We start from the raw sequence: 22,896 nt of genomic DNA, 5'->3' as shown, positions 1-22,896 counted from the left end.
GCAGCACCTGTGCATGTTTGCTGCTATCTAACCTTGTACTCTAAGCTTCTTGTCTCATACAAATAAGCAGGTACAGCAAGTCCCAGTACAAACATAAGGGTTCGAGAAACATCCAAGCCATGAGGGAGTGTTGTTTGTGATTTAATAGGCAGCTCTCCCTGCTCGGAGTCAGTAGTGAATCAAGAGTTTTAGGACTTTCCTCTGCCAGGGAGGGTCACTTTGGGATCAGAGACAAACTCAAGGCTCCGTGTATTTTTCGTCATTAGTGACAATGAGACATTGTTTACAATACCAGTGAAGCTGAATCCTGGGTCTGACTCCCAAATGGCAAGATAGGTAACTTTACTGGCTTGAATACAGATAAAATAAGATAGGTAACATTCCAGGCTTGACTGCAGGTAAAATGAGATGGGCTGGTATTCATCAGACTAAATGCATCCTACAGTGGACATTTAAAACAGAACAGAAAAAACATACCCTACATTTCTGAATATTGCCCCAGTTCTTTCCATGTCTAAAGTTAGCTAAGATGAATCCTGTCTGCAAGGACTCTAAGTCCAGTACTCCAACACAGGAAAATCAACATCTGACTAGCAAGTCTCATGCACTGATAGCCTTACTGTTATGGTCATCAGTGTTTTACTGTTGCTGTGTCCTGTCTATAAAGTGCTGAGCATCAGCTTTAACCAGTCGCCATTTGCCCCTCCTAAATAAATTCTGGGGAAATAATCTTTTTTTTTTTTTCCTTTTTTTTTTTCATGGGCGCTCAGTGCAAAAGTATCATTTTCTATGGACCAGTATTTCATTTGGAGAGGAACGTTTCTTATTCCAACACGGCTGTTTGCACAAGGAAATAACCTTCCTGTATACATATGAGCTTCCCCCTCACATTTCAGGAAGGATGACAATACTAGCAAACCTGCAAAGCTGAGATTGAGTGAGTGAGGAGTGCCTTTCACTTCTGAGGTGATGTAGGCTTTGGACAAGTCCACAAATATACCAGGAAACTCCCAGAGGACCAGATACCATGGACTCCCAGAGGACCAGATACCATGTTTGTTTTTTTATCCTATTATCCATCATGGCTGGAAGAGAGTAATACCAGCAGTCTTACAACAGGTGTACATAATGGACACAACATGGCTGTTGAGGGCTAAATCTCAAAGGGCTGTGAAATGCGCTAACGTATTTAGACTGCTTTTACCTTTAGTTTTAATTGCCTGGGGCAAACAAGATGTCACACTGAGTTTCTCAATTCCTTTTTTAGGCAAGATAATGTACATATAATGTAATATAATATACATGTAATATAAGATAAATGTACATGTTATGTACAGTGTAAACGGGCCATAGATGCATCCCTGGGCACTTCTGCCATGGCCACAGTCAATGATTTCAGCGCTCTGAACATCCTCTGGAATCCCCAGTTGCCTCTCCTTCTCCTACACAGCTGCATCCCCATCTTCTTGGGTTCTATTTCTTGTTGCAGCCTTTTTGGCCTAGATATTACTGTGTGAGAGATAATAAATATTAAAACCAAGTAAATTTTGCCCTGAGTTGCAACCCCCCCTAAAGCCAGAGTGTAACCTGAGTTTTCCAGATACTTATGTTGGTCTCATGGGTCCCCAGAAAAGTTACTGAGCCTCTCTGGGACTCATGTTCCCCATCTGTGGTATAACAATTATGGTTTTTACCTACTGTGCAAGAGATGGGAAGGATTTGTTGCTCAGGGTATCACAGAGAGCCTGGAATAATGTCCTAAAGAAGTGCCATGGTAGTGGTATTGTGTAATGCTGTGCAAAAACCAGTGAAATGTTTTGGTAGACAGGGCACATAAAGTGATACACTTGTTCTTTAAGACAATGAATCTTACGGAGTTTTCTGCACCTACAGACTGGTGTGCATCGTGAATCCCGGTTAATTCTGCAGGACCAAGTAGGGAGGGTATATTTTAAATATCTGGCCCAAGATCCTTCCTAGAGCCCTGTGAGCTGTCACTAAACTGATGCTAGAGAAAATATGTTATTTCAGTGTATGTTTTTTCCCTGTGTAATGAGCTACCACATCGGTCAATTTTGTTCTCTGCAATACATCAAAGCAATGGGAGTGCATTAAGAACCAAATGAGGGTCTTGGCCTCTCATCTTAGTTTTATCTCCCCCAATAATAATGAAGCTGGGTAACTTCCTAGAAAATAACAAATTGATATAAACAGCACTGGTTTGCCAGCTACTGTCATTGCTGATAGATAGTACTACAGCCTGAATGGGTTGTCCACACAGCTATTTGTCAGCACTGTCTGTGAGGAGCTCTGTGATAACACACTGTGCTAAATTCACTCTTGTGTCTACAAAGGAATAAAAAATGGCTCATTTGAGTCAATAGATGTCACACAAAGTAAACAACAACAAAACTAGGACACAGTTAACATTGCAACCTCGCCAAAAAGATACGCTTACTGCTGAAGGGGTTGCTACTAATTTAGATACCTAGAAACCCAAATATATACTACTAAGGTTAGTTCATTGTTGCTTTGCTATCTTTTTGTCAGAAGAGTTAAATATATTTGCTAAATATATTTAATATATTTGTTAAATATATGTGTTCGTGCACACAAGAAAAAGGGCTTTTGCATTAGTTGCCTACATTTCTATAATTTCTTACAAACACCATTGCAAAACTTGCAATGATCATTCCTCTCCTTGTAATCTTATTCATATCACAGGGCAAATTTGTTAATGTGCAGATATTTCTTAAAATGTAGAGAAGCATAAAAATATGTTTAATTTCTCTGGGTCAGAGTTATTAACTAAAGTCTGTTTGTTGTATAACTGATCAAGATGGAGCATGTGCAATGCTGGAGATGGACAAATGAAACATGGCTCTGCTTATGTGTCTCAGGGCACTCATCACACCACATCTCTTGGCATACCTTGAGCTTCCTTTGGGAAAAAAAAAAAAAAGTCCTTATACAATAAAATATGTGCATCAAAATATTGAATTACATAATGCTGGATATAGGACAGGAACAACCATCATGATCCATCAGTACTGTAGAGCTGTCAACCCCTTAAAGAGAGGAAGACCTTCTGGGTGCCACAGATACAGGACAAAAGAGAAAGGTCAAATGGGACATTTCAAGCATTTTCAGAAGCAGAGGGTGTTATGCTCGTTTTGCAGGGAAGTTCATTGCACGGGTTTCCCAAGGCAGAATGAATGACACTTCTGCACCAGTTTAGTTACAGAACAATGCTGCCAAAGGCTTTTAGGTTGTTGTTCCTCACATTCAGAGTTCATTTTTTTAGTGCTAGTACCACAGCATCTCTTTTTTCCTGAACGGTTCTTGTGGGTCATCACACCATACGCATATCTTCTGAAGACAGTAAAATAAAGGCTTATTTAGGAAGTCCCCTGTGTATATTTAATGGACAAAGACTGCTACAGCTTTCTCCCAGGCTGTGGGAGGGAGTACTTCTACAGAACTTCATAGCTTAGGGAGCCCACTGATTGACACAGCTTCTCAGAAAATCAGACAGCCCAGGACCAAGTACAGAGAAGTGGATAAACTGGCCAAGACTGTGGTACTGTCTTTGTTGTCCCCATCTCCAACCTCTACCTAGAAGTCCAAGTGTGACGGACATTATGCCCTCAGCCAGTTGTCATGTCAGTTTTAATGAATTATAAATGATCCAGGCTTTTTATTTTGCAGAGGCTGGGATGACAATAAATTGCTGCTTTGGAAATAAATTTCTTCAGGCTATCTGGATAGCATATTTGCTCCCAGAATTAGTCTAATTCAGTTTTTGAGTACAAGACACACCACACATGGTTCATGGAGACTGAAAAAGCTGTCACACTGTGTATCGTGCTATCTTAATTGGGGGGTGGGGGGCGTTTGAAGTGAAAGGCTGAAACTCGATCGGTTGTTGGATTAGGAGACTATGTGAGGAGAAACAAAGAAATGACCCAGAGTAAAATGAATACTTCAGTACTAGAAAGGTTATAGCTTGACCACACACATTCTTTAATAATGCATTTCCAACATAAACAGAGCCACAGGCACTTGGCATAGAAGACAGCTTCTCTTTTTTGCAGGTCATCAATATACCATGTTTACATTGTCAGGCTGGTCTCAACAGTGTTAAATTATAAATTAGACCCAGTGCAAGGAGAGAGTGTAAACACTGATCTGTATACTATATCAGCCAGAACATAGGCTGAGCAATTCATCCCTTTCAGGTAAAGATTTTAATAGGAAGCTTGGGAAAAGCTGGAATCTGGAAAAGTTTCAAAGAAAGTCTTTAAAGGTGTTTGTGTTCTAGACGGGGCATCACTTGGGAACAATTTCAGCTAAGCGCCATTTTGTAAGGATGTCCTTGGAGTAGCTTGCATGCAGCGTACAGTAAAACTACAACTGTCTCTTAAGGACACTCTTCTGCAGCACACAATATTGACACATCAAAATGCCAGTGACAGTGATGGTGACAGGGGCAGGTTATTCTAGCTTTTTAGATTAACAGTCGATGACAGTCTTCAAAATATCCAGCTGGAAAGCAAAGCAATTGCTTGGGGAATGCAAAGAAGGGCAGGCAACAAAAACATCTGGAGAAAACACAAATATTTTCTATTTGTACTGTGACCTGTAGATGACAGCACAAATCCCTTGGTCTCCCTCTCCAGCAAGCTGATTAAAAAAAATAATAAAAATATTTCCTGAAAACTTACTTTAATGTTGACATTCTGTTGATTCTGTAGAAAAAAAAAAATAATAAAAACAGCAGTCAGTTGAAACCCCGGAGAATTAGCACTTTGGTAGATATTTGGGAACATCTTTGAAGTGCCAAGTTTTCATAAGACATTGTCCCTAGTTTTCAAATAGCTCTGTGCACTAGCAGTACACATGCAGAAAGAGAAAAGCAGAAGCCAAAATGAAGCTTCCGTGCTACATCGTGAGGAGCCAAAGGCAAGACAACTCACACAATACTAACATCAGGAATGAGCCAGCACAACTTCTTAGACACAGAATCAGTCTGTTTTCCCTCTTTGATAGCTAATGTCATCTGGGAGTACAGATGCTGATGCTCTCAAAGACACCTTGAAGACTTCAAAGGTCAGTGAAGTTGTTTTATGGGTAAAGAGCTGTAGCACTCAGGCAATGCCCTCACCAGGAACTTGCTTTCCAGTGATTCTCGATGGCCTCCATTTCTTCTTTTTGAAGTCTCCTTTATGAAAATCCACACATCTCTACTTCTTTGGCTCATCAGCCAAATAACTTTTTATACTTATCGTATATGAGGGCAAAAGCTATAGCATACTTGCTGGTATCAAAGCTGAAAACCATGCAAGCCCCAAGGCAGAGGTAAATAGAAATGAACAATGTCTTACACATTGTCAGGGTCCCTTCACAGATCACTTGTATAATCATACAGCATTTCTGGATGTTGAGCCATCAGTGTCTGAAGTGCAAGATAGGTTTTCTTTTTAAGGCTGTGACTCTGCCTGCTTAGACCTGGCATCTGCCAGGACAGGAAAGCAAATCCTCAATTCACAAGAACTCTGGTGAATTTTATTTTGGCAAAGGGAGAGAGCATTTGGGAAGAGAACAGCAATCATGGTAATGTTTGGGGCTCATTGTTCCCATGTTAAAAAGACAGCACTGCTGTGGTTATGTCTGAACTCCTGGATCAAAATGGGAAACAGACTTTCATCCAGTGTTTCTGTTGCCAATGGGCTGTCACGAAACAGCCTAAGCTGGATACACAGCCCCACAGCAGGGACACTTGCGCATCCAGAAAAGTTTAGAAAACATAAAGCCTCGTGCTTGAAAGTCAGACTTAAAGCTGGAAAAAAATCTAGTCCAAGCCATGAGAAGTGGCTCAGAGATATTTTCTGGGCGCAAGGCTGTCTGGCAGGAGGATGCTGAAATTACTATCGATTGTTAATACTTATTTGCATCTTAATAGGCTCCAGTCAGGATTGTGCTCCTTTCTGTTATCTGATAGACACAGACATGTTAAATGACACTCCTCATGCCAAGCTGATTACAGATATTTTATAGGATTTTAAAGTCATTTCTTCATTTCATATCATGCCAGCTAAATCAAAGTAGACCTAGCTGATACAGGAGAGGAGTAAGTAGTACACATCTGACCGGTATTCTGAATTCCTGTTTTTTTTTTGTTTGTTTGTTTGTTTGTTTTTCCTTAATATGTTTCACCTTGTGAATCACAAAATTTCAAGTTCTTGAAATAACTTTTCTGATATTTTGATTTGGTGAATTTGTTGATCTAGATCAGAAAGTAGTCTGTTCTGTACATTTTCCTGAGATTCCTTCCCTCACCCCCACCCCCAGCTAAACCAATGATACAGGGCTTTGGGTTGCTTGTGTTTGTTTTTCTTTTATTTTACCCACCACTGATACTAAAGTTAATTGGAAGGGTTTCTGGTGTGTAGAGGAGGCTAGGAACACAGAGCTGTTAGTAAGCCTAATTTCGGACCCAGAGTTCATGTCCACATTTCTCTGGGAAGTTGTGCTCAAATTTGCAATCGAGACAATTGTGGTCATTCTGCCTGTAAAGGCAAGGTTCAAAGGTGAACCCATTTTCCCCAGTGCTGGTCTTTTCCTGCCAGGAAGCTAATGCATTCAGTTGTGGCTAGAGGAAGGGTAATTACCAGCCTTCAGGCAGTGTGGATAACCAGGGATTTGGGGCCCCAGCCTGAATTTGCATTGCAAGCTAACGTACTGGTACAGAGATACTCTTTCCTCACAGGTCAGTAGCTATTTCACTTGAAGTGGTTTGAATGGCTGTACCCACACTGATTTGCAGGGAATTGCATCTGCTTAGTTCTTGTGAAGATCTGGCTTAAATAATCCAGATAACTTTTCAGTGATTCATTTTTGAGCATGTAGTTTTTCCACCTGCACATGTGAAGAAGCAGACTTTGGGCACACAAACCTGTACAGGCTTGAGGGAAGCTGGACTGTAATCCCCATGGAAATTTGGCTCACAGTAACAAGGTGGGTGAGATCTCCCAGCTGCTCAAATTGCTATTGATCCAGCTGAGAATCTGATCAAATGTATTTGTCTTTATTACCAATGTAGCGAATGGGTTGGATGGGGAGCTGATTTCATTTGCTGCTAGTCACGTTAGGGCAAATCTTACAATCCCTGAAATGCAAGTGAATTACACTTGGTCAGGGCCTGTGGCCCTTTTGGAGTTTAGCCTACTGACCAATTTGTTGTAATGCTTTATAAAAAGGAGTCTAAATGAACGTCCAGTGAATACAGGAATTACTCCTTCCCCCCAGTCAGTAAGGACTAGTATCAGGCTACACTCTGCAGCAACAAAATTTCTTATCCTGTGATGAAAAGCACTCAACATCTTCCACACAAAGTAATTAAGAACAATGCAATAATAGATGAGTCCTGTGTCGTCATTTTCCAAACATAACATTACAGACACGGCTGTAAGATTAGAGTTAGCAAAAAAATTTCAGCTGTAAGAGCTTTTGAGAAACCTGATGAATGAAACACATTCCTACGTGCAAAAATAGAAACTTCCAAGCTCATGAGCCTGGCAAGACCTTGATAAAAATCTGTGGGCAAGCAGTGGCTGGGACCCAGAGGTCAAAAGCACTTCCCCTTACCAGGCATTGTTACTCAGTGGTGCCAGAGAGATGGTTGCATGGGGCCAGCTTCCCAGGACCAGTCACCATGCTGGAGCTTATCAAAGCAAGGCAGACTTGCAAATTGCCTTTCCACTATGCAGATGAGTCACTGGTGGAATTTACAGAAATACCCGTGTAAGACAGGCCTCCAACCCCTCTGAAAGGAGATTGAGTTTAAAGTTGTTGGAAATTAGGCACTCATCCTGTTCAGGCAATTTGGTAAAATCTCATAGCACGAACATCAGCCCCAGTGACTGTTCAGCCAGTAAATACTGATGCACCTTCAAGAAGCTGAGCCATGGAAACCTTTTGCCAGCTGAGCTGTCTTGTAGTGACCACTGCAGATGGTTCAACTACCTGATGCTTGCCTCATCTCTAATTTTGGCAACCTTTGCAAGCAGGGCCTTGACTTCCAGCCTGGTGCAGTAACTTTCACTTTATTGCACCTCTTCAAAGAGCTTCCAGGTAAGCCCATATTGTCCAAACATTTCTTCTCCTTTGATTTCTTGTTTTGCAGGTTTCTGCCAATGGCTATGCGATGAAGAGAGAGCTTTGATATTTTTTTCTTAGATCCAACTAAGTTTCATCCTCTGTGCAGCTCTAGTTTCCAGGTGAAATCTCATAACCAGAGGGCTTCCCAGGGAGCCCATTAGCACTGCTCCCTTTGCAGCTGGGAGGTCACAGTGCACCCTCCCACCCAGCTGAGCTACTGCTCTCCAAATCACTCCTCCTGCCAACTCAAGAAACCAGAGAGCGTCTCCATCTCCTTTAACTACATATTAGTTATAGCCTCCACTGCAGAAATACAATGAATTTGGCATGAAATGACAAAACAGAGTTGTTTATCACTCTATAAACCCTGGAGGGCCAAATGGTTTTGACACTCAGGCAGTGGAGTGATTACAAATCGAGCCTTTGGGCTGCAGCAGTCCCAGGGCTGCTGCTCTCTCTCAGCAATACATCCTCTGCTGGTTCTTTGCTTGCCAGCTCATTGAAAGTCTCTTTCTTCTGTCCATTTTAGAACAGTACATGGGTTTCAGCTTGGTGGTTGGCCTCTCTCCTTCATTCCTCCATAAATCCTGCAAACAAGAGAAGAAAGCAGCAGCAGGCAATTACACTGTTGGCTCTAGTAGACCACAGTGGCACGTCCTAAGATCGCTATTGTGCCATGAAGAGGGGTCTTCAGCATGCAGATTTCTACAATGAAGCTTAGCACTTGTAATTCTATCCTTTTCTTGGTTAATACAAATTTTCTTCATAAGGCCAGAACATAAAGCTTTGATTCCTTCTGTGAAGTGTTGCTATGGCATTTCTCCAAAACTCTGGTCAGTGGGTAAGATTTGGCCTTTTAACTATTATGGCCAAGATTAGCGTTTTCAGTTCTTGAAATATAATATGTGCAATAAATAATTTAGCTGCAGATACATTTCTTCTGTGTGCCAAACCAGTGTCTTTACATTCTACCAAATCATGTTTTGTATCAAAGCAAATAATCTGAATACCTTTTCATGATAAAAAGGGGGAAAAAAAACTTCCTTACAAAGTCCCATACAGTCACTAATATCAGGAAAGCATTCCCTCTAGCAAATCTTGTTCTTTCAGTTGTTTTTCCTGTCACACTTACGGTATTTGTTTATGCATTAGGGGCTCTTGTTAAGAAAATGGCAAATGGGTTAATGGAGAGTTCTCAAATACTTCTCTTATGTGACTGAAGTCCCTCTGGGATCGATTTAATCGTTCCTACAATGAAAGCAGTACAGTCTTAAGGTTCTCCAGCTCAGATAAACATCTTTAATCACTTTCATGTTGAAATAAAAGGAGCTTGGGAATGTGAAACTTTAGTACACTTTGATTCCTGAAAAGAGAACTTAGGGACACGTTGCAGATACATATATAAATCATCTTGCTAACATTAGAGGAAGGGTTTCCTATAAGGCTTTCAGGATGCTTTAATGTAAGTAGCTCCTATTATTGCAGCTAATATATTTTGCACATGTGAGCTGCTCTTTGGATGCCAGGAATGCAGCTGTACAACTTCAGCTTCACTCTGAAGCTGAAACTGGTCATTATCGTACGTGTTGTCGCGTATCAGCCTGAAGACAAATTCTGAAGTTTAACTTAATTGGAGGCTTGCCAAGCAGCAGACTCAAGCAGAGGTCTATTCTTCTCTCCATGTGCAGATGGGACTCCCACCCATATTAATGGAGAAAATAATAAATACCCTAACAAACTCATAACGAGGCAGGCTGGTATTAGGCTTAATTATCCGTATTCAAGCCAAGGAATGGCTATGCCAGCGGGTGCTCCTGATAATAGGTTACCTGAAATGAACCATCACAGAAAGTAGCAAGGTCCTTTTTTTCTTTTTAATGATAAACATTTAATCCACCACTGGAGCTAATTAGTAGGCAAGGCTGAAGAGAGCTGTACTGCTGCTCCATGCCTTGTTTCTCCTGCTTGCACATGAATGATGCCATTAATACTGGAAGCCAGTGTCCCATTTTGCTCGGGGGCACCACCACCACTGCTGCTGTGTACCTGCTTTCCCAGCGCGAGCTGTGGCCACTAGAATACGGCTGCACTTCCCTGCTCAGAGGGAAAGCAGCTTGCTCAGAACACTTCTCGGTGCCCAGCTTTGTATAACAGGCAATAAAAGAGCAGGTTTCATTCCATTTTTTTTCAGAGGAAGGAAATGTGAGTTCTGCAGGACTGGGCCCATGACCCCTGATGGCACAGCAGCTTTTCCAGAGCATGCTGGAGGTAGAGGGTGGGATCCTGATCCCGTGCTATTCATTACGCTGATGCAAAGTTATTAACTTCACCAAAGGACACAGTGAAAACCTTTTCTGCCATTAGACAGAACCAAGAACCAACTCTACAGCACAAGAGCGGTGCAGCATGTGCAGAACCAGGTCTTGTCCCCCTTTGTTTCAGTGTCTCATAATTTTGTTTAAATTGAAGAACAACATTAATCCATTTGAGATGTTATTCTCTTCCTGTGATAAAATAGAACTGGTTTACTTCAATATCCTGGAGAGAAAAATCACAGCTCTCCTCACACCTTCAGAAGTTTTTGTGGTTTCATTGTATCTGATTATAGCTGTACATACAGCATTCTCAGGAATTCCTTTTCATTAAACTTGTTTTTACTACATTCCTTATGTAAAGACCATGTCTGCAGACAAATAAACACAAAGACAAAACCTAGCAGGAAGTAAAAAGTCACATGAAGTTCACATTCAAGAATTTTTGTTCACCACTTCCACAGTCAGTCCTTTTTTTTTCTCTCTCTTTTTTTTTTTTTTTTTTTAATACCTGCTATATTTTCAAGCCACAAAAGAGAAATGTTCTAAGAGAGTTATCACACACAGCATAACCACTTGCTACCTCAAACTCATTTTTAAGGTTTCCCTTTCCTTGGGAATTTTTGTTGAACTCATTTCAGTGATTGAATCTGGCCTGCTCCAGGACACAAGGGGGGGTGTTACCCAGAGGGAAAAAAAAAAAAAGCAGCATGTTGTCTACAGCATGACAAAGAAAATTAGTCACATAGGTATCATTTACTTGCTTCCTTTCATGGCCTCTAATCTTCTATTTACATGAAGTATATCCATCCCATGCCCCCCAATATTTTCTGCAGGCTAAGACAAACTTGGGGCATTATAACAGACACAAATCAATCAGCTTTCTAGTGTGGCCTCTTGCCTACTCGATATTTACAAATTTAATGTTCTTCCAGCCTTGAATCCAAAACCAGAAACCTGCCCTTCTGGCTTCTCCAATTATAGCTACTTTTCCTATGGCCAGTGCTGTTGAATTACTTAAATTTTAGTTTAATATATTTTACTTATTTCAGTCAGCTGATAATGCTACCGATCCTTCTGTTTTAGTGGGCAGTATTCCAGATCTCTCATTGAGATAAACTACCCAGTCTTCAGCCTCATAGTTTATCCACTTCAGAACCAGATTATTGTCTCGTAAAACTGTTGAGATGGTGCAGTTAATATTTGCTATTATTTTAGAGGCCAGAACCATAATCTTCATCATAAAGATTTAAGTCCTTTTTACATGCTTAAAGTTTTCAAACTATGGGTCATATCCTGCCATTGATTTTTACGCAAAACTTCCAGTGTTTTTTGCAGTAATTGGGTTCTTTTCTCTTGTGATTTCACACCACAGGATCAGAATGATGCAATCACATTCCTAATACAAATTTATGAACTTTGTATCATCGAATTGGTGCTATAAAACAAAATCATTTTCAGTCCAAAGGGCATGTATGTGTATATTTGACAGACCTGTGCATCATTCTGCAAGCAACCATTTTTCTTAATATCAGCCAGCGAAACAAAGTTATATGTGAGTGATGTTGCTATTATTGAACTGATGGTAAGCCCAAGCGCTGTGCTGTTCCCTCCCTGAAATCATTTGATACAACAGTGGCATTCCCGTTCAAACACTACAAATCAAAAGACACAGCCTCAACTTCAAAGGGAAATTGAAATGTCCAGATGAGAGTCGAGATGAAAGTCCAGATGGAAAGACAAGTGTGCCTTGGTTTGGCTCATCAGATAAGTGTGGAACCAGGTGCGTGTTTGAATTTTCCCTCATCACAAAAATAAAATCTCCATTCTTTTTTGGGGGGTGAGGTTCTGAGGACATGCAGATCTGTTGCCCAATCTATAAAATGTCCCTGTTATTTCAGTGTTCAAAACAAACTAAAGTTTATGGGAGCTGAATACCGTTTTTTCCCCTTGTACCAATTACATATGCCCTTTTATGTTTGTTTCCTGTTTCTCCTAAAGAAAGCAAAAATAAAGCAGACTCATGGAATGGCACATAATTAAACATGTGAAGATGAAAGAGAGTGGAAAATTAAGCATCCATTTGATAGTCTGCTCTGACTGAATGTCAGCTGTTCCCTTAGGCCAGAGCCCCTCATCTGGACCATTGAGAAGGTATATAAATGCATTATAATCATCTTAGAGCTCCCCTGCTTTTCCCACAGCCCTGGGCAGCTCGTCTGTCCTGCATGAGGGCCTGTTATCCTGTTGCTAACTGGCTTGGAAAAAAGGGGCAAAATAGTGTCTAAATGGTGTCATGGGGTAGAAACACCTTAGTCCTTCTCACTTTGCTCTGAGATATCACCAGTAAGGAGAGAGAAGATCCGAAGGTTCTCTTAGAGAGATGTGCCACCAGGCAATCTCTCCTACTCAGTGGGACTGTTCCACCGTTTGAGTTAAATCCTGCTATCAGAATAGCAGGATTTAAACAAAATCTTGACAAAGTCCCACTAGAAATAGGCACATCCAGGTACTGGGGTCTGTTTGAATGGGATTCACTTCCTCCAGATTTTGATTTCTGAAGGCTAGGTGTCCCCAGCTAGATGGAAGGCTCTGCTAATAGTTTTTTTAAGAGAGTTGGTCATTCCAGAGGGAATTCACCCCTTATAGGTTACATACCTCTCTCAGGATGGGATAAATCATCTCCTGGAGATACATAGCTCCATCCATTGATTGCAAAAGAAGCTGAGATGTCTATTTTAGATAAAACACACGTAGATTACATGCTATTTTTAAATATAAAATTTAAATGAATTCCACACCATTTCTGCGATCAATTCCACTTCTTTTCTCAGATCTACATGTAAAATAGAATTCTCCCATGCAAGAGGAAAGACTGTTTGACCTGAGATTTTTGTATATCAATTTTTATAAATTCTAAGACCACCATAACATTGTGAGCAATTTTCAGCCTGTTTCAGAGTGATGTCTCCTGTTATAATAGTGTTTTTCCTCAGAGCATGCTAGCCATGAAAACCTTTGGAGTTAGTCTCCCTGTTTTCTAGTGTTATATCATGGTCAGTAATAGACTGCAATTTATATTTCATTTCTCATTTTGTGTCTCAAGAGACTGATCCATAGATATAGAAATTCTTTCGCTGCTGAGTTGTCAGTGATTCAGAATGTGTAATGCTACTTTCCACAACCTGACCCTTCCTAAACAGATTGTAACTGGTGATTTTAACATTCTGATCAAGTAAAATTTTCTCCCTAGTTTCATTAAGGCCAACTTGAAGTTGAATATATGCTCGTAAAAGATCATTTCCAGTTTCTTATGTTATTACCTAGACCCCTGGCATTAGTGTACAAGCAATTCAAGAATTTATTCTCTTAATGTCCTTAGGTGTCTTGATTAATTTTGTTCTTGACATATTAATTTTTGTTCTAAATGAATGTTCATTTGTCCCATCTTCTTGTTCTCCCCTTTTGTTCTTAATTTAGTGCTCCCTTGTCCAGGTTAAGCAGACTGCACTGGGAAGATTGCTGCTGCTGCTGCTGAGGTGGAAGCCATCCAAATTATACTGATCCCTTCCTGTTGAAGTGGAGCCCCGAAGACAAGGGCTCCTTTGCACAATTTGTGTGTGCAGTGGTTCACTTTAAGATCGCTCATTGTTGGCTTTTTTTTGCTCACAGGATATGAAGGTTCTCCAATAAAATAACCTGGGTATTTGTTTCCCGATGATTGTCCCAAACTAGGCAACAAGTTGCTGGTTTTTACTGTGTGGGAGTCATGCCCATACGTTAAGACTGGGAGTGGAAAGTCAGCGACATTTTCAAGAAATGTGGCTTTGCAGTTCAGTGTGAAACACAGTGGTAGCTCATCCCACTCACTTAGAGCTCACCGTGCACTTGGATTAGACTGATTTCAGCTGAGCTTTTTTGGTTGCTACTGGCTGGTGAACTGACCTTTTCCACTTGGTTCTGCTGTAATTTAGAGTGGTGCAAATTGAGTGTCTTCCAGACGAAACCTGTGCAGTTACTCAAGTGCACACCTGGCCTTAGCAGGAGGAACAGCAAGTCTTTGCTCCCCAAAATAATTTTGTCTCAATTTGTTGCTGCAGGACGGTAGGTCGGCATAGCCTCTCCACAAGAGTTCACCTGAGCAGCGTGGCATGCCACGTGGGCTGCTCTTCATCACACAAGAGCTGACACCTCCAGAGGTCAGAAGAACGTGCCAGGTGTCAGCCAAGTTGACTGCAGAACACATTCAAGAGTTCTCAGCCATGCGAGGCCTCAGCGTGGGCCACCACTGCCAGTGGAGAAGGAAGGGGAAAGGTACAAACACACCCAGGCCGGGTGCCCAGCATTGGCCTTGCAGGAGGAGGCTTCCTGGTGCTGCCTCCAGCTGGGACAGGAGGCGCGGGGGGACAATGTTGGTATGCCAGGAGGTGCTCGGCTCCCTGCCTCCATTCCTCCATGCCAGCAGTGGCTGCCCCCTCACACATTCCAAACCCGCTCCTGGCAGGGCCACCAGCCCAGCCTCCGGCCCTCTGGCAAAGGCCAGGGGGGAGCAGGATGTGAGCTCGTTTCCTCCCTGAGCCGTGCAGCTGCTTACCCTGGCTGCACTCAAACCTGGCCTTGCTCTTCAGACTGTAAATATAGTTTTCCTAAAGAGCATTGGCCAAGGCTTCTTCTGCCTAAGACCACACAGTTATTTTGTAGGCCATGTAGCACATCTCAGTCCTTTTGATGTGCGGAGGTAAGCTGGGGTTCAAATTTTAAGAGATCCTTCCTCAAAGCCAACAAACATCAAGGACCCTGCCTCAGATCCCCCATGAAACACTTTCAGAGACTGTATTTGTGTTCACCTTTGTCCAAAGCAGTGAGTGGAGCAAATGGGTTTAACTGAGAGGTCATTATCAGCAGGGAGGAGAAGGAGGGGACAGTAACACCAGTTTGGAAAGCCTGGACATGCCGCAGTGAGCAGCTGTTGGAGAGCCTTTGCAAGACAAATTGTCCTAGCAAGCATCTTGAAGGTGAAATATAGAATTAAATGGACAGAAAATCATCAGCATAGTGATATTTTAGCACAGAATTGGAGGGATGAACAGTTTGCTGTTCATAGTTGAATAGCTGAATCTCTTAAAAATCTAGAATGAAATGAAAATCACAAGGTCAAGAATAAAAATAATGTGTCATTTCCCTGTAATTAGAAAGGATATTTATAGATAAGAATATTTTCTTAATCACAGCTCCAGCTGATGCCAAAAGAAAAAGTAATGTGATAGGAAGTTAATGCTGGAAATTAACTCCAAGAATACATGAATATAAAAATAAATTTCAGCCTGCTGTCAGTTAGATTTCATTGTATTTCAGGCATGGATAAACAAGGTCAACTCTGTAAGCCCTGATTCTGGTTTCTTTGTCTCAGACAACCTCTATTACAAATAATTCCCTGCATTTTAGTCTTGTGAACCATTACTTTTAATAATGGGAGAGAATGGATAGCTCAGGTGATTAAGTGATATTGAGTTTTTCAGTTATATAGTGACAAAATACAAAGACGATGACCAGAGTAAGGCTTTAATACATACATTGCTATTGTATTCCTTTTTATTAGAGAAAACTTTAGGGCCTATTTCAGCCTTTAGGTAGCTAAAAATTCAAAGTGATGATCTCCTTTAGTTTTTGAACTCACTGCAAAATACCCTCCAGATTTCCCCTCAGGCCTTTTGAGAAAGAATTTCAAGAGACACAGTTTTCTCTTTGAAGAGCTTTAATGTTCCTTTTTCGTTGGTAAGAAGCAGAGTGAATGAAAGGGCCCAAAATGCCGGCTCCTGAAGTGAACCATTTAGTTCAGTTCCCAGCCACTCCATCCCTTTAGCGAATTGCTGTTTAGAAAGGCATCTTTCAGCTGCTGCAGATGTGCTGCTCTGTCAATTATCAGGCTTAAATGGTAGGGCTTACACATTTTTGTCTCCAGCAAATTCTACTATAAACTTCTTTACCTCTCCTTAATGGCTTCCTAATGTATCTTAGTGAAAGATGGATATCCCATACTCTCTTTTAAACACCTCATTCCTTAGATATTTTATCTTGACAGTTCTGCCTTCCCCAGCTGGCAATCTCCCAAACACAGAAGCACATTTCTGTCTCTTGTAGGTCTACCATGACTAAATGTTATCGTGGCAATTTTATACTTGAGGTTATCATCGCGCAGCACTGTAGCTGCTACTTGTCAGTTTCTTCCATAGAGCACAGGAGCGGCAGTAAGGCAGAGAGATTTATAATGCTATAGTATAGAAAACAAGAGCCTGTAACTCGACATTAAATTAGCACTCATTAAAAAGCTCACCTCAGGTTGGCTTACCAACACAGAGCAACTGCTGCCCTGTGCCACAGCAGATGTTGCAGATGGGGTGCTTTGTGCAAGTGCATGCTGCATCAGATGTTATTCAGCGCTGGCAGAAATACTGGTAACCTCTGCATTTACCTGCTTTTTAAGAGAAACTAGTCACCATTCCTCACTCATGCAAAGCAGCAATTAGAAAAATCCTTCAACAAAGATATGCACTGAGTGTTACCATCTGTAGGAGTAACATACATCGATGTTTATTCCATGTAGCTGAGTATGCATTAATTTTGCAAAATTTAGGAATGGGATGAAAATCTGCTCTCAGTTCCAGTCACTGGAATTTTATACAGAGCAATTTCTGCACATGCTTTTTAAAATGTGTACTTAAAGAAATATATGCCAGTGGGCACTACAGTGTGTAAACTTGATCCTCAGTGTAACCTTATAGCCCATTTGCTAAGCCTGAACTTTTTAACACAAGGTTCATTGGATATTTGAAGAATGCCTTGTTTTGGAGATATATATTTTTTTCATTTTCAAAGTGATTATGATAAAATCAATATTTTATTAGTACTGTGAGAGTGATATACAGTACTTACTGAAGGCTGGACTTTGCCATTTCTCCCTTGAAGCAATATCTTCCATGTAGCACCTATAGCTGACTTCTCATCTATATTTTTAAGTAAACCAAATAGAAATGCAAAATGTGTTTATTAACAGTATTGCAAATGCACATAGCAAAAGCCTGGACTAGATGAAAAACAGACTTAAAAAGCAAACCTGTGCAGCTACAAAAAATGTAATTTAGACCCATAATGGGTCTGTTGGCCCATAATGAGAGGTATGAGCCCATGAGGGGGAGAATGTTGAGATCAGTGCTGCTCAGGGAGATGTGCTTCAGCTCTGAAATGCTGACAGTTTAGAAAAATTTCATTTTTCCTCATGAGTGCCAAGTTTTAAAGTTTTCAATTTTAGCTTTCATCAAGAAATCAAATCATTGTCCTATTATTTTTTTTTTAAGGCCAGCATTTCTGAAAAAGACCTCAGGTTTTTGAGTGCTCCACTGGACAAAATACCAGACATTTCTCAAGTTTATCTTTCCATGTCTCCATTATTGAGAGCAGGGAAAAAGCAGCTACCTAACACCTATATGGCCATACTGCTATTCTACTATATCTCTCAGTAGGAACCCTCATCCCATGACCACATTTTGTGGCAAAGGTGACCAGTTTCATACACATATACTAGCTGGATACATATACCATATTTAATATGAATATGTTGCACTCCTGCCATGTCATACCTGCTTATAATTTGATACAAGCAGAGGCTTTTCTTCCCACACGTTCCAAAAAACTTATACGGCTTTCATTTACAGTCGCACCACTGGAAAAGTCAGAAAGTATCTTCTGTGTATATAGGCATACACGAGAAAGGAGAGCTATTTCCCCTCAGAGAGAATGTGAAATAGCCCACCCAGCTAAAGAAAATAAGAAATATATTTTTGAACCTATGCTGAGTTTCAGAAACTAGCTGGGAGTTTCAGAAAGCTTATTTACTTATATAGTCCTAAATCCCAAGCTTGAATCATCCAAGGCACATGTGTTTTAGGCATTATTTAAGAACAGGCATTTCACAGACTTAAAATCAGGTACAAAGATAAGGGGAAAACTATTGCTGCTTTTGTAATATTTTGCATTTTCTTTGATGAGTGTGGCTACAAACGATGCAGTCCAGTTTTACACGCCCTCACACTGCACATCACGTAAAGGGCTGGGCTGGAGACCCCTGCTCGCATGGCAAAGCAGTGGGAAGGAATGGCAGGGGCTTGGTTTGAAAAGGCAGGATTCCTGGCTGCTGGGAGGGAAACGCCTCCCCCAACTTGCCAGAAAAAGGAATTCAGCAGCTGGGGATGGGGAATGAATCAATTGCCAGAAATTAGGCCGCCAACTTGCTTCCCCATGTTCTTTCTCATTATTGCTCAAATAACCATTTGTACTCGCACCAGATGCTTGTTAATCAAGGCCAATTAGGCTATTTTGCTCAGAAAATTTCCAACCGGCAAGACAAATAGTTCAAATAGCACAGAGGTCAACCAAAGCGGGAGCACCGGTGACAGCTTCATGTGTGCTTAGCCAAATAGAAAGCAGACATGGCAAGGGCACGTATGTACAGTTCCCATGTGGATTGCATTGTATATTTACCCCAGGGTAATAAGTTGTACTTGCCCTGGTCAGTCGGAGAGTTCAGACAGCAGTTCAGGTGTTTGTCTGTGCATTGACTTAGACTAATATCATATGCTGAGTTCCCCATCTAGGTTGCCCAAAATGTCAAGGTGAATCAGGCTTAAAGGTAATAATATTAACCAAGATCTTCAGGGGTGCTTTCTCAGAGGGGTACCCGGAGAAAAAGGTCAGGCCAGCCACTGCAGCAAGCTGTCCATCTGCGCCTTGCTGGGGGATTTCTCTCTCCCCTTTTGAAATCCCATGGCAACCATCCAACAACCTGACAGCTTTAAATCTTCTCCTGCATATGTCAAGGCAGGTTGGGAAGCCAGCAGGCTTGCTGTACTGCTCAGGATTTCTAAAATTTGTTTTTCGAGTGGCATATGGTAACAGAAAGTAATGTGATCAGCAGATACTGCTCTGCATATACATCATGGCAAGAGGGGGCACAGAAACACAAAGATCCCCAAAACCTGGCAATAGGGAAAGAGAGTCTGGGTCATGCAGAGATCTGCACCATGTACCAAAAGTTCCTATTTCCTAAATGCTTTTTTTTTTTTTTTTTTTTTTTCTTTTCTGTAGAGCTGGCTATGAGAAAAGGAAGGCCATAGATTTTCTATGGAGTTTCTCTGTTTTCTACCTGGTACAAACATGTGATATGAAAAAGTTTTTAGGGGGTGGGAGAGCTGTGCAAACATAGACATAAACCACATCATTATTCCTGTTTTTACTTGAAATTGCCGATAATGAGAGTAATTCTCTCAGAATTCGTCAGTGAGTTTCAATTTCATACACTCACAATATATTCATGCTTGAAAATTACTTTTGGCTGATAAAAGGATATTAATACCTTATTTTATCACACTGTGCATTTTCTATTACATTAAATCAATAGAGCCATACATGACAATTGCAGTTAATACCAATATAACTCACAGGTACTTAGTCATTTCTTTTGGTTGATGTAAGCTCGTTAATGCACCTCTGTTTTGGCCTAAGGCCCCCTCCCCTGCTTTGCGGAGAGATTGAATTCACTGTTTATGCCTGTGTACTCTTATGCCCTTATTTTCAGCACAACAAAAAATGTCTTTCCTAAGCAGACCAAGACCACCCAAAGCAATTTCATTCAAGAACTGGGCTGTCTTCAAACATCAGTGGCCTCTCAAGATAAAAGGTCAGCATGTTAATTCACCGCAGCCCAGACCCCAAATCTCTCCCCTTCTAGAAATGAAAGGCATTTTTAAGAAGACCTCCTGTGTGTAAAGTTGTTTGCATTTTTGTCCAACGGGATTGTTTGGACAGGACTGTCAGAGACTTTGCGAGCACGCAGGCCATGAAGCAAAGGCGTGCTGTCATGTTGCTCGCCGGGGGTGCCAGGGTATTGCTCCTGGTCCTGTGCCCAGGCTGGCACCCTGTGCCTCGCGGTGTGCTCCCAGGGATGCTCAGGTGCCTGGGCCATTTGTCACCCCCACACTGGCAGCTCCTGATGGCACAGGAAGGGGTGAGGGACAGCCTGGGGAAAGGGGAGCTGATGGGGAAAACTGGCTTCCTCCCCCCTGGGAGGAAGCACTCGGGCCACTCAGCACTTTGAAACATGCCCTGTATGTTGGCTGCGGGGAAGCAGCTGTAAAATTGGAGCTGTCAAGCCGTGCAGCCTTATAAAGAGGCACTGCAGCAGGCCACCACCTGGGGAGTTCCTCTGGCCAGCCACATCCTCAACAGGGTGCTAGAGAGTGAAGTGAACGGGGACGTGGGTTGCATGTCTCTATCCCCACTCTGTCCTCATCAGGATACCCAGGAAAATGTCCCTGTGCACGAGGCACCAGTGATGCAGCAGCTCCCTGCCACCTTGCTGCCCCTATGGCACCCAGAGAGGGGCCAAAGGCTGAGCCAAGATGCAGGCAGGAAGAAAACTGAGCAGACAGAGAGGAGTTAAAATATATTGCATCTCTGCTGCTGATTTATCTGCTTATTCAAGGGAAAGGAATGAATATTCAGAAGTGGCTTCTAGAGGTGATTGCCCCACCACATGTGCATAGGCACGTGTATTTGCATGAACTTGTATTTACCAATGGACTCGCCCCAGGGAGGCTGATGGTAAAATGACTGCGATATCTCATTATGGGTGTAAACTGAAGAAAGTGCAGATTAGTTCCCAGAATATAGTTTGTAAAGCATAGATATCCATACATATAACAATTCTGTTAGAGATAAAAGTAGAGTCCATATGTTGCAAGAAGTAAATAATCCCTTCCAAAATGCAACAATATGTAAAACACACAGCTGAGTGCTCACTGAAGATGACTTTCGGAAGATTTATCTTAAGCTACTTTTTTCACCATGGTCTTTAAATGCCATAGCATTAAATCTTAAATTACTACGTGCAGCATTTGTGTGTTTTTCACTCCGTTTCCTTTTTGGGCGGAGGTTCCGGCTGTACAAGCCACTTACATATAGTCACAAGTGTACCATCATGTGTTTCACAGGAATTGGGTTAAGAAATACGAATGAATGTTTCAGCATTGCAAGCAATGTGTTCTATTGAACTTTTTGCCAAATTTCCTTCTTACAGTATAGATGCAATTTTGGACCCTAGTTTAAAAAAAATAATAAAAAATGTTAGTTTAGTTGTTTGTAGAATTAATAAATACATAAAAATACACTTATTTCTAAATTCAGAGCCACATGACTGAAAAGATCCACTGTAAAATTTCCTATATACTTCATATGAGGACAGCACTTTGGTTACTTTTCCATGAAATAAATTTAAAGTTTATTCACAGAATTAGAAATTAATGTAATCTCAGTGAGAGAGAGGGAGAGGAAAAAAGTGAATTACATCTAAACTCCCTTAAAGCTGGGAAGACTGTAATTTAATCTTGTAATCTGATAAACCAAGACAAATGAGGCAATTGGCAAATAGGTATTTTAATCACAATACCTCTAGAAACCCCCACAAATAACAAACACATGCCAGATCTGAAGGACACATTCATTTCAAAGCACTGATTTAAGAAAAGCTGGCCTGTATGTGACCGACTGAATTACCACCATATTTCTGTGCTGCCTGTACGTAGGATTTTCAATTTCAGATCAGGAGCATTGCGTTTAAAAATGGCAAAGGCAATATCCTAGCATAATCACAGCAGAAAGACAGTTTCTATTACATGCCAGAGTCATTAACCTCATAATTTTTTCATGGTTGTAAGTTAACCCCTGCAAGATTTTGCTTTCAGCAGCTGCTACGTATTAAAACTTTCCTTGAATTTGACTAACCCTGTGAGCAGTTTCATCTTATAGCAGGCAGATTTCTACGTCTAGCTTGGAGTCAGCATTTTATGAAACAGTTCCTATTGTTATGAAAATGTTTCATTGCCTTTTTGTTAGGTGCTTTTCTTTCTAAACCCGGCTGCTGCTGTCTTCGCATTTTTCTGTTCAAAGGTCAGGTCAAAGGTACTGAATGGTTGACCATGGCTATGTGGAGTGTAAGTGAACCCAAGAATGGCCTTTCTGATTGATCATCTATTTAAACAGTGAGAGTGTTATGCCTTTGGATTAAAATGTAACCCAGGGCGCTGGAAAACTGGAGCTACTGGCTGTTGGGGAAATATGCATAGAGGACTTTCTATTGCTCGCAGTGTTTGATGTGGATCTGAAATTCCATGTGAGTCTTTCAGGTCTTCTTCCCATAACCTCTGTGAATATCTTTCCCTTTGCTTCTTCTCTTGCACACATCTCTTTATAAAATGATGTCTTTAATACAGTGCATTGGTAAGGATTTACTGTATCTGCAGAAAAATAAAAGTTAAATGTGAAACACTTTTCAACACTACCTCCTAATTTAAGGCAATTAAAAACAAAATAA

The 22,896-nt window shown here is 41.2% G+C and overlaps 1 long non-coding RNA gene across 1 annotated transcript; it reads left to right on the top strand.

Moving 5' to 3' along the window:
* Positions 1-7,755: 7,755 nt before the first annotated feature.
* LOC121066651 lies at positions 7,756-9,085 on the top strand. Its single transcript, XR_005817906.1, has 2 exons — positions 7,756-8,133; positions 8,690-9,085. It is a non-coding gene; the product is annotated as an uncharacterized LOC121066651 (long non-coding RNA).
* The last annotated feature ends 13,811 nt before the right edge of the window (positions 9,086-22,896 follow it).

Source organism: Cygnus olor, chromosome 2 (genome assembly GCF_009769625.2).
Source record: "Cygnus olor isolate bCygOlo1 chromosome 2, bCygOlo1.pri.v2, whole genome shotgun sequence".
In the NCBI taxonomy this organism is placed as follows: Eukaryota; Metazoa; Chordata; class Aves; order Anseriformes; family Anatidae; genus Cygnus; species Cygnus olor.
The sequence above is the reverse complement of the archived record's forward strand: the minus strand, read 5'-3'. Positions and strand labels throughout refer to the sequence as shown.